The sequence below is a fragment of the Nannobrachium achirus genome (genome assembly GCF_963921795.1).
Source record: "Nannobrachium achirus genome assembly, chromosome: 11".
NCBI lineage: Eukaryota > Metazoa > Chordata > Actinopteri > Myctophiformes > Myctophidae > Nannobrachium > Nannobrachium achirus.
Genome location: NC_137820.1, coordinates 40,837,989 through 40,845,298, shown reverse-complemented (window position 1 = coordinate 40,845,298; position 7,310 = coordinate 40,837,989). Strand labels below are relative to the sequence as shown.

General features: G+C 38.6%; 2 long non-coding RNA genes across 3 annotated transcripts; both read left to right on the top strand.

Annotated features, from left to right (window-relative positions):
- Positions 1-699: 699 nt before the first annotated feature.
- Positions 700-2,729, top strand: LOC308294611. Of its 2 annotated transcripts, none has more exons than XR_013962525.1 (3): positions 700-831; positions 1,551-2,043; positions 2,531-2,718. It is a non-coding gene; the product is annotated as an uncharacterized lncRNA (long non-coding RNA). The 2 variants fall into 2 exon arrangements; XR_013962524.1 differs by having other exon boundaries at positions 707-831; positions 2,654-2,729.
- Positions 2,730-2,900: 171 nt separating this feature from the next.
- LOC308294103 lies at positions 2,901-4,271 on the top strand. Its single transcript, XR_013962518.1, has 3 exons — positions 2,901-2,937; positions 3,535-3,610; positions 4,216-4,271. It is a non-coding gene; the product is annotated as an uncharacterized lncRNA (long non-coding RNA).
- The last annotated feature ends 3,039 nt before the right edge of the window (positions 4,272-7,310 follow it).

The following is a 7,310-nucleotide window of genomic DNA, read 5'->3' as shown; positions in this document are numbered from 1 at the left end:
GGGGTTCTTGCAATTAAAATAGTTGAGAATCACTGCTTGACTCATCAAAATCTTCTCTAATGGAAATGTTTCTTCTTTGAAATGTTTGAGATCCACTACCATACTGTATTCCTCAATGCTTCAGAAGCTTAATATAAAACTATCCTGCTTGAAATGAATATAATACAATAAAAACATCATCCTGACGTCAACCTGACGTTGGGATAATACGTTGAACAGACGTTGGTTATTGGTTAGTTACCAACACAACCTAAAACCAACCAAATATCAACGTCTGATGATGTTAGACTTCAACGTTATGTGGACGTTAGTAAAATAATGTTGGGCAGACATTGGTTATACAAGCAAATTATCATCTGTAATTAAAACTGATTAAAACACATTTTAATGCCTATCTTTTGGGATATTATAGTTTGGAGGAAACATATGAAAGATGAAGGGAGCCATCTTTGTAGTTACAGAGAGGAACACAATATATGTGTGTTTATGGAAAGCAGTTTGAAAATCAACTACACTGCCCACAATGCAATTGCAAATGCCTGATTGGCTGTGTGTCATGTGACTGTGATGTGGCCAGCTACCACTGGCTCTGCTGAGAGCACACCCCCACTTTAAATCCAAACAGCCCACAGCAGTTACATTTGTCACCAACAGCAAGCATTGAGAGCTGCTTGTCTAAAAGTGATTTAAGATAGAACTAAACTAAATAAAATCACTGTTGATTGTTGAACAGGAAGATAGGTTGCTGCCAGTCTATTTGTGGGATTAAATCTACATTATGGAGACTTTTTGCACACAGAGAAGGAGTTTTGGAGCAGGGAGATGACACAGGTATGTAAAGCTATTTTAATTGATTGCTTTTGCTTCCAGTACTTTTTACAACTTCACTATTTACAATTCATACTCCAGTGTTTTCAGCCCTTTTCATGTCAAGGACCCCAAAATCCAAAATGACTATTTGGCTGCAGACCCCTTTTAATATGTGACAGGAACCCTCATTCCTGTAAAAAAGTTTCCATTATATAATGTTTCCAAGGTCCATTATTTATTCAGCAGTTAAATAGTGTTATTGTGACAGTAATCATTGCTATTTATATAGTGTTTGTTTAGTAATGTTAGGTTGGTTCCAGCCTTCCAGGTGGTCCCCAGCTAAATGATGGGGAGTTGATAACCAAATGGACCCCTATAGATCTTTTAATTACTGTAAAATCAAACCAAATGTACAAGCTAAATTATTTTTTACACATGATCTGTATTCCTAAATTATTAGGTATGAGACTGAGAGGCTAAATCTCACTAAATGGTGGTCCATGGCTCAAATGCATAATTGACAAACACTGATTTTGTGCCATGGTTCTCAAAGTGGGAGTGAGAGCTAGAAGTGATTAACAGGAGTGTGTGTGTGTGTGTGTGTGTGTGTGTGTGTGTGTGTGTGTGTGTGTGTGTGTGTGTGTGTGTGTGTGTGTGTGTGTGTGTGTGTGTGTGTGGTACATGGCTCATTTGTAATGTATTTTGTAGTCTTTCAACTTTTGTTTTTCTTCTGTCAACAGAAAATTCCAACGTCGAAAAGAAAACCAGTCTATGCAATATGGTAGGTTAAGTCTCCTCTTACCACCCTTTAGCAAAGTCCTTTTTAATCCAGGAAATCCAGTAGTAATCCACAATAGGAAAATAAAAGGTATCTTCATCCTGTGGTATAATATCCAAGATCCAATATAGAATACAGCATGACTTTTGCATGAGACTTCTCCTTCTCTTCTTACCCTGTACTGCCAAAGCTGCACTTCACAGGTGTTACAAACACGTCTGAATGCCAATCTACTGCAGCCAATCACTGCAGGAACTAGTCAAGTACTAAATAATATACTGTACATGCTCATATTATGCAATGTGTTCTTGTAGATAATTTTGTGTCTAATGCAACATTGTTGTTTGATGGAGTATGATAAAATCTAACCTATTCATTTCCTTTTTCACTCTCTCTCTGTTACATGAGGTGTCTCTGTGGTGGTATGAGGTGATCCTGGGAGCTAAGCCAACCAGGTAATTTACTTAATTAATAATGATTTATTTGAACTGAGAAGCCATTCTACAGCCTCACATTGTGTGTGCTTGTAGATCAGCTATTTTTGTGACTTCGGTCCATTATATCTCCCCTTTAATGATTGAATGATTGCACTCTCCCACAGTAATAAGGAAAAGAAAAAACAACACATGTTGACCATTTTTACACTTTGTTAATTTTAAGCTCAGTGTCAGGGAAGCCCACAATGAGAGTAAATGCCAGCAGAACAATATTGCAAGCCATTTTGGCAAAACCTTGATCGGCGCTACCCACACGTTAGGTTGTGTAGCTCATGCCTCGAATGCCCGATGCTTACAAGCTGTACTTTGTTGTAAAGGTGACGAATCAATGATAAAAATGATATAAAACAATACAAATTGGTATTATTAAAGGGGAGATAATGGACCGAAGTCAAGTTTCCTTTCTTTTTGTGCTGATTTTATTTCCTTTCTCTCTGTGTCTCAGGTGCCGTACGTTGGGTGGCTGCTTGTTCTTGTGACGCAGTGTCCAGTCCTGTCTTATGTGGAAGCAAACATGTATGAACTAGTCACTAGTCTGTTTTCACTTCTCCCTCTCTCTCTCTCTCAGGTGTCTGCTGTGCTTGTCCCGCCTTTCCTTTGGGATAGACATGGTGGTTTCTACTCTTGGGAGATAACAACCAGGTAGTCTGATCATTGTTTTGTACTAAATAGCCAATCTACAAACTGTTGTGCGATGGAAAATTATAACGCTTTGATTGGGTGTCTAACCTCTCTTTCTCTCTCAGGTGGCGTGACGTGTCTGGTCCTTTCGGACCTGGTGCCAGTGGTTGACAGGATAGAGGATGGAGAGAGTAGCAACATCTCTGTGATGACCAAGCTTTTAAGACCTTGGTAGGCTTTATATGAGTCACAGTATAAAGTGCATGTTTCAACATGGAAGAAGAGGAGGTTCGCACACTGTTCCAGAGCTCCGGTAAATAGTTATTATTCTATCCTAATAAACTATTTACTGGAGCTCTGGAACAGTGTGTGAACCTCCTCCTTCCATGGTGTGTATATTATATATTCCTTGGTTCGGCACCTGTAAATCTTTGGAGATGTGCTTGCTTCCCTCTCTGCATGTTTCAACATACAATATGAATTAACCCTTGTGTGATGTGGTTTTCAGTGTCTGCATAATTATTTGTTTAATTATTCTAGGCGATGGCCTGTCTGCATGTTTTCATTTTTTCGCAGCTTAACCACTGGAACCCCCTCTTATGACAATGTCATGATATGTGAAAATTATGTGAAAATAAATAAATACAATTTTGCATGAATGTAGCTTATAGACCTGCTGTTGCTGAGCAGATTTGGTGTAGAGGGTTTAAAAAAGCGGACCACCCTGGGCCAACTGATCAACAAGGGATCAAGAGATTATATGCCATGTTTACAAAAGAACCTTACCCTACTATATTGTTCACAAAAATGTAATATGTTTTTCTTCAGGCTCTTCGGTAACCACATGAAGGGGGAAAAGGAAGGTGGCTTTGGAGAAGACTGATGTATTTTAGAGCAATACAAGGTAACTTCATGTTGACCAAGGACAGACAATTGGCACACACCAATCTGTAAATAATGTAATTGGGCAAAACATGTCCTTCCCTTTGATACAATGGCAAGTGTCTTTGATTTGGTGTCTAACCCAGGGGGTTTCAAACATTTTTGACTCGGGTCACCTCGCCCCTGTAAATAATATTTTAATCCACAGCACCCTTGAAGTACACTGTAAATATTTTGAATCTTACACCATTGGAGAAATATCAGTTTCCATTAGAACTGACTGAAAATAACTTTATACTTTATGTTTAACCACTTGAACCCAGCATCCCTATTCTGGGAGGAAGGTTCACCAAAAATAGCCGATCTACAAGCTCACAGCGCGTCGTGACATGTTGTGAGCTTGTAGATCTGCTATTTTTGCAGAAGAGAGTTGGCCGTAGATGGAAAAATAACTCCTCACAAATCAGGTCAGTTTTACTTAGTGAACTGATATTGATGTAGTGATATTGATGATCAGATTATTCTGAGACACCCCTGGACTGGCATCAAGGCACCCTAGGGTGCAACAGCACCCACTTTAGGAAACCCTGGTCTAACCTATTTCCTTCTTTCTTCTCTCTCTCTTAGCTGGCGTGATGTGTCTGCTTGGGTCCAGTCGTTGAGAGGATGGAGAGAAGAAGCACCTCGGTGACCAAGCTTTTTAAGTAAGTAAAAAGTAATGCACAGCATAACACAGTATAAGGTTTGGGTGTTCTGTGGTTTTCAGTGTCTTACAATTTAATTCTTCTGGGTGAGGGCCTGCTTAACCAACTGAACTCTTGTTATTTTAAGGTTATGAGGGTGAACATGATGTGAAGTTTTCAAGTTTTTGTATGCATTGTGACCTTGTAGACACACCTGTAAATAATTTAATTTGCAAAACATGACAATGTGGTGGTGTAAGGTTATGACAGCATGTTACATATTTTGTATTCTCTTTTTCTACAGATGCCGTCATGACGTTCAACCCAGAAGCAGAGGACAACCTAAAGCAGCAGAGGCGGGAGACACAGGGGAACTGTCCATTTCAAGAGGGACACTATGGACTGATATAACTTGAATTAGTTCTGGTTGGACCTAAAACCTGGTAGCTCACTGGACATGCAGGCAAGAGGAGGCAGCGGGGGACACAAACGCATGCACTCAGAACTGATTGAACTGACACTGTGAATTCTGGGGGATCTTGGTAGTTCTGTTTGGACCTACAGTTTAATCTGGCAACTCACCGGAATATATTTTTTAAATTATTTTTTGTAGTTGTGAACTCACCGGAATATATTTTTTTAAATAATTTTTGTTGTTGTTGTGAACTCACTGGATTATATTTTTTAATTATTATATTTTTGTTGTGAACACACCGGAATATATTTTATTAATAATTTTGTTGTTGTTGTGGGACATATGCAAGTAAAAAGGAAACTGTCTGGAAGTTCTCTCTGAGGTAGGCTGTGCTATTATTTCATGTATTTCTTTATTTGTCCAGTGTTAAGGTAAAAAAAAGGTGAACTGTTATGTTCTTTTCTGGATCAAGCTTAATCAGACCTAGTGACTGCTGTGTGAGCTACCCTCTATTCACTATTCAGTACTTGACACAATTTGGTGTCATACTGTCATATGTCTGGAAGTTGATGTGATGTTAGCGTTGGTTTTCACGCCCTCTGATGTTTTGCATTTCCAACTTTGGTCATTGATGTCAACCTAATGTTGGGTTTTGACAGCAATGCACCTCTTGCTTACATGTCTAACCAACATTGGAGGATGACGTCTTGCCAACATTGGGTTATGTTCATTTAACCAAATTAGAACTTGTATCCAAATTTGGAGTTGAACCAGTAATCGTCTACATAACATCTGAGATTAACATCAAGCTGACGTTGGATTATGTCAGTCCAATTTTATTCAACTAAAATAACTTTTATCCAACGTTAGGAGACCAACCAAAATTCAATGTCAAGATAACATCAGATGCTTACATCAAATCAATGTTTGCCTTATGACGTCAATCCGATTTACTTTTCAACAAAAATACATTGGGAGTCTAACCTTTAATCAATGTCTACATGACATCAGAGATTGACATCAAACCAATGTTGGGTCATGACGTCAATCAAACTTAAAAACCCAACGTTGGGAGTCTAACCTTTAATCAACGTCTACATAACATTAGAGATTGACATCAAACAAATGTTATGTTATGACGTCAATCAAACTTTGATTTTCAACCAAAATACAACCGGTATCCAACGTTGGAAGTCTAACCTTTAATCAACGTTAGTTTAAGATGTCAAACCAACATCAGGTTATGACATCAAACCAACATCGGGTTATGTCGTCTAACCAACGTTAGGTTATGACGTCAGACAAACTTTCTTTTTCAACATCCAACGTTGGGAGTCTAACCTTTAATCAACGTTTACGTAACATCAGAGATTAACATTAAATCAACATTAGTTTAAGATGTCAAACCAACATCAGGTTATGACGTCTAACCAACGTTAGGTCATGATGTCAGACAAACTTTCATTCACAACGAAAATACAACTGGTATCCAACGTTGGGAGTCTAACCTTTAATCAATGTCTATATAACATCAGAGATTAACGTTAAATCGACGTTAGTTTAAGATGTCAAACCAACATCAGGTTACGATGTCTAACCAACGTTAGGTTATGACGTCAGACAAACTTTCATTTACAACGAAAATACAACTGGTATCCAACGATGGGAGTCTAACCTTTAATCAACGTCTATGTAACATCAGAGATTAACGTTAAATCGGCGTTAGTTTAAGATGTCAAACCAACATCAGGTTACGACGTCAAAGCAACATCAGGTTCTGACGTCTAACCAACGTTAGGTTAGGACGTCAGACAAACTTTCATTTACAACCAAAATACAACTGGTATCCAACATTGGGAGTCTAACCTTTAATCAACGTCTATGTAACATCAGAGATTAACGTTAAATCGACGTTAGTTTAAGATGTCAAACCAACATCAGGTTACGACGTCAAAGCAACATCAGGTTCTGACGTCTAACCAACGTTAGGTTAGGACGTCAGACAAACTTTCATTTACAACCAAAATACAACTGGTATCCAACGTTGGGAGTCTAACCTTTAATCAACGTCTATGTAACATCAGAGATTAACGTTGAATCGACGTTAGTTTAAGATGTCAAACCAACATCAGGTTACGACGTCAAAGCAACATCAGGTTCTGACGTCTAACCAACGTTAGGTTAGGACGTCAGACGAACTTTCATTTACAACCAAAATCCAATGGTCATCCAACGTTGGAGTACAACGTTGTCCCAACGTTGTACTGACGTCGTGTGCCAGCTGGGAAGTCTCCATGGCGTTAGTAATCAATAGGAAAAAAAATAAAAACATTTTGGGGGTGAACTACTCCTTTAACTTCAGTTAACCGATACTTTCATTAACATTGTTCCATTAGTCTGACGATGCTACAGGCACGTCTTCCTTCCACCTACATAATTATGTCCAAAAATTGCTACAGGATTCAAATTCAAACGCAGCAAAAGTATAGCAGATCTACAAGCTCAAAACATGCGGCTTCGTGCTGCGCTTCAAGCTTGTGGACATGCTACTTTTTATGCTTTTGTGTGACGCTGTAGTACACAGTATGATCAAGTAGGGCGCTAATTTACTAAAAAACACTGTG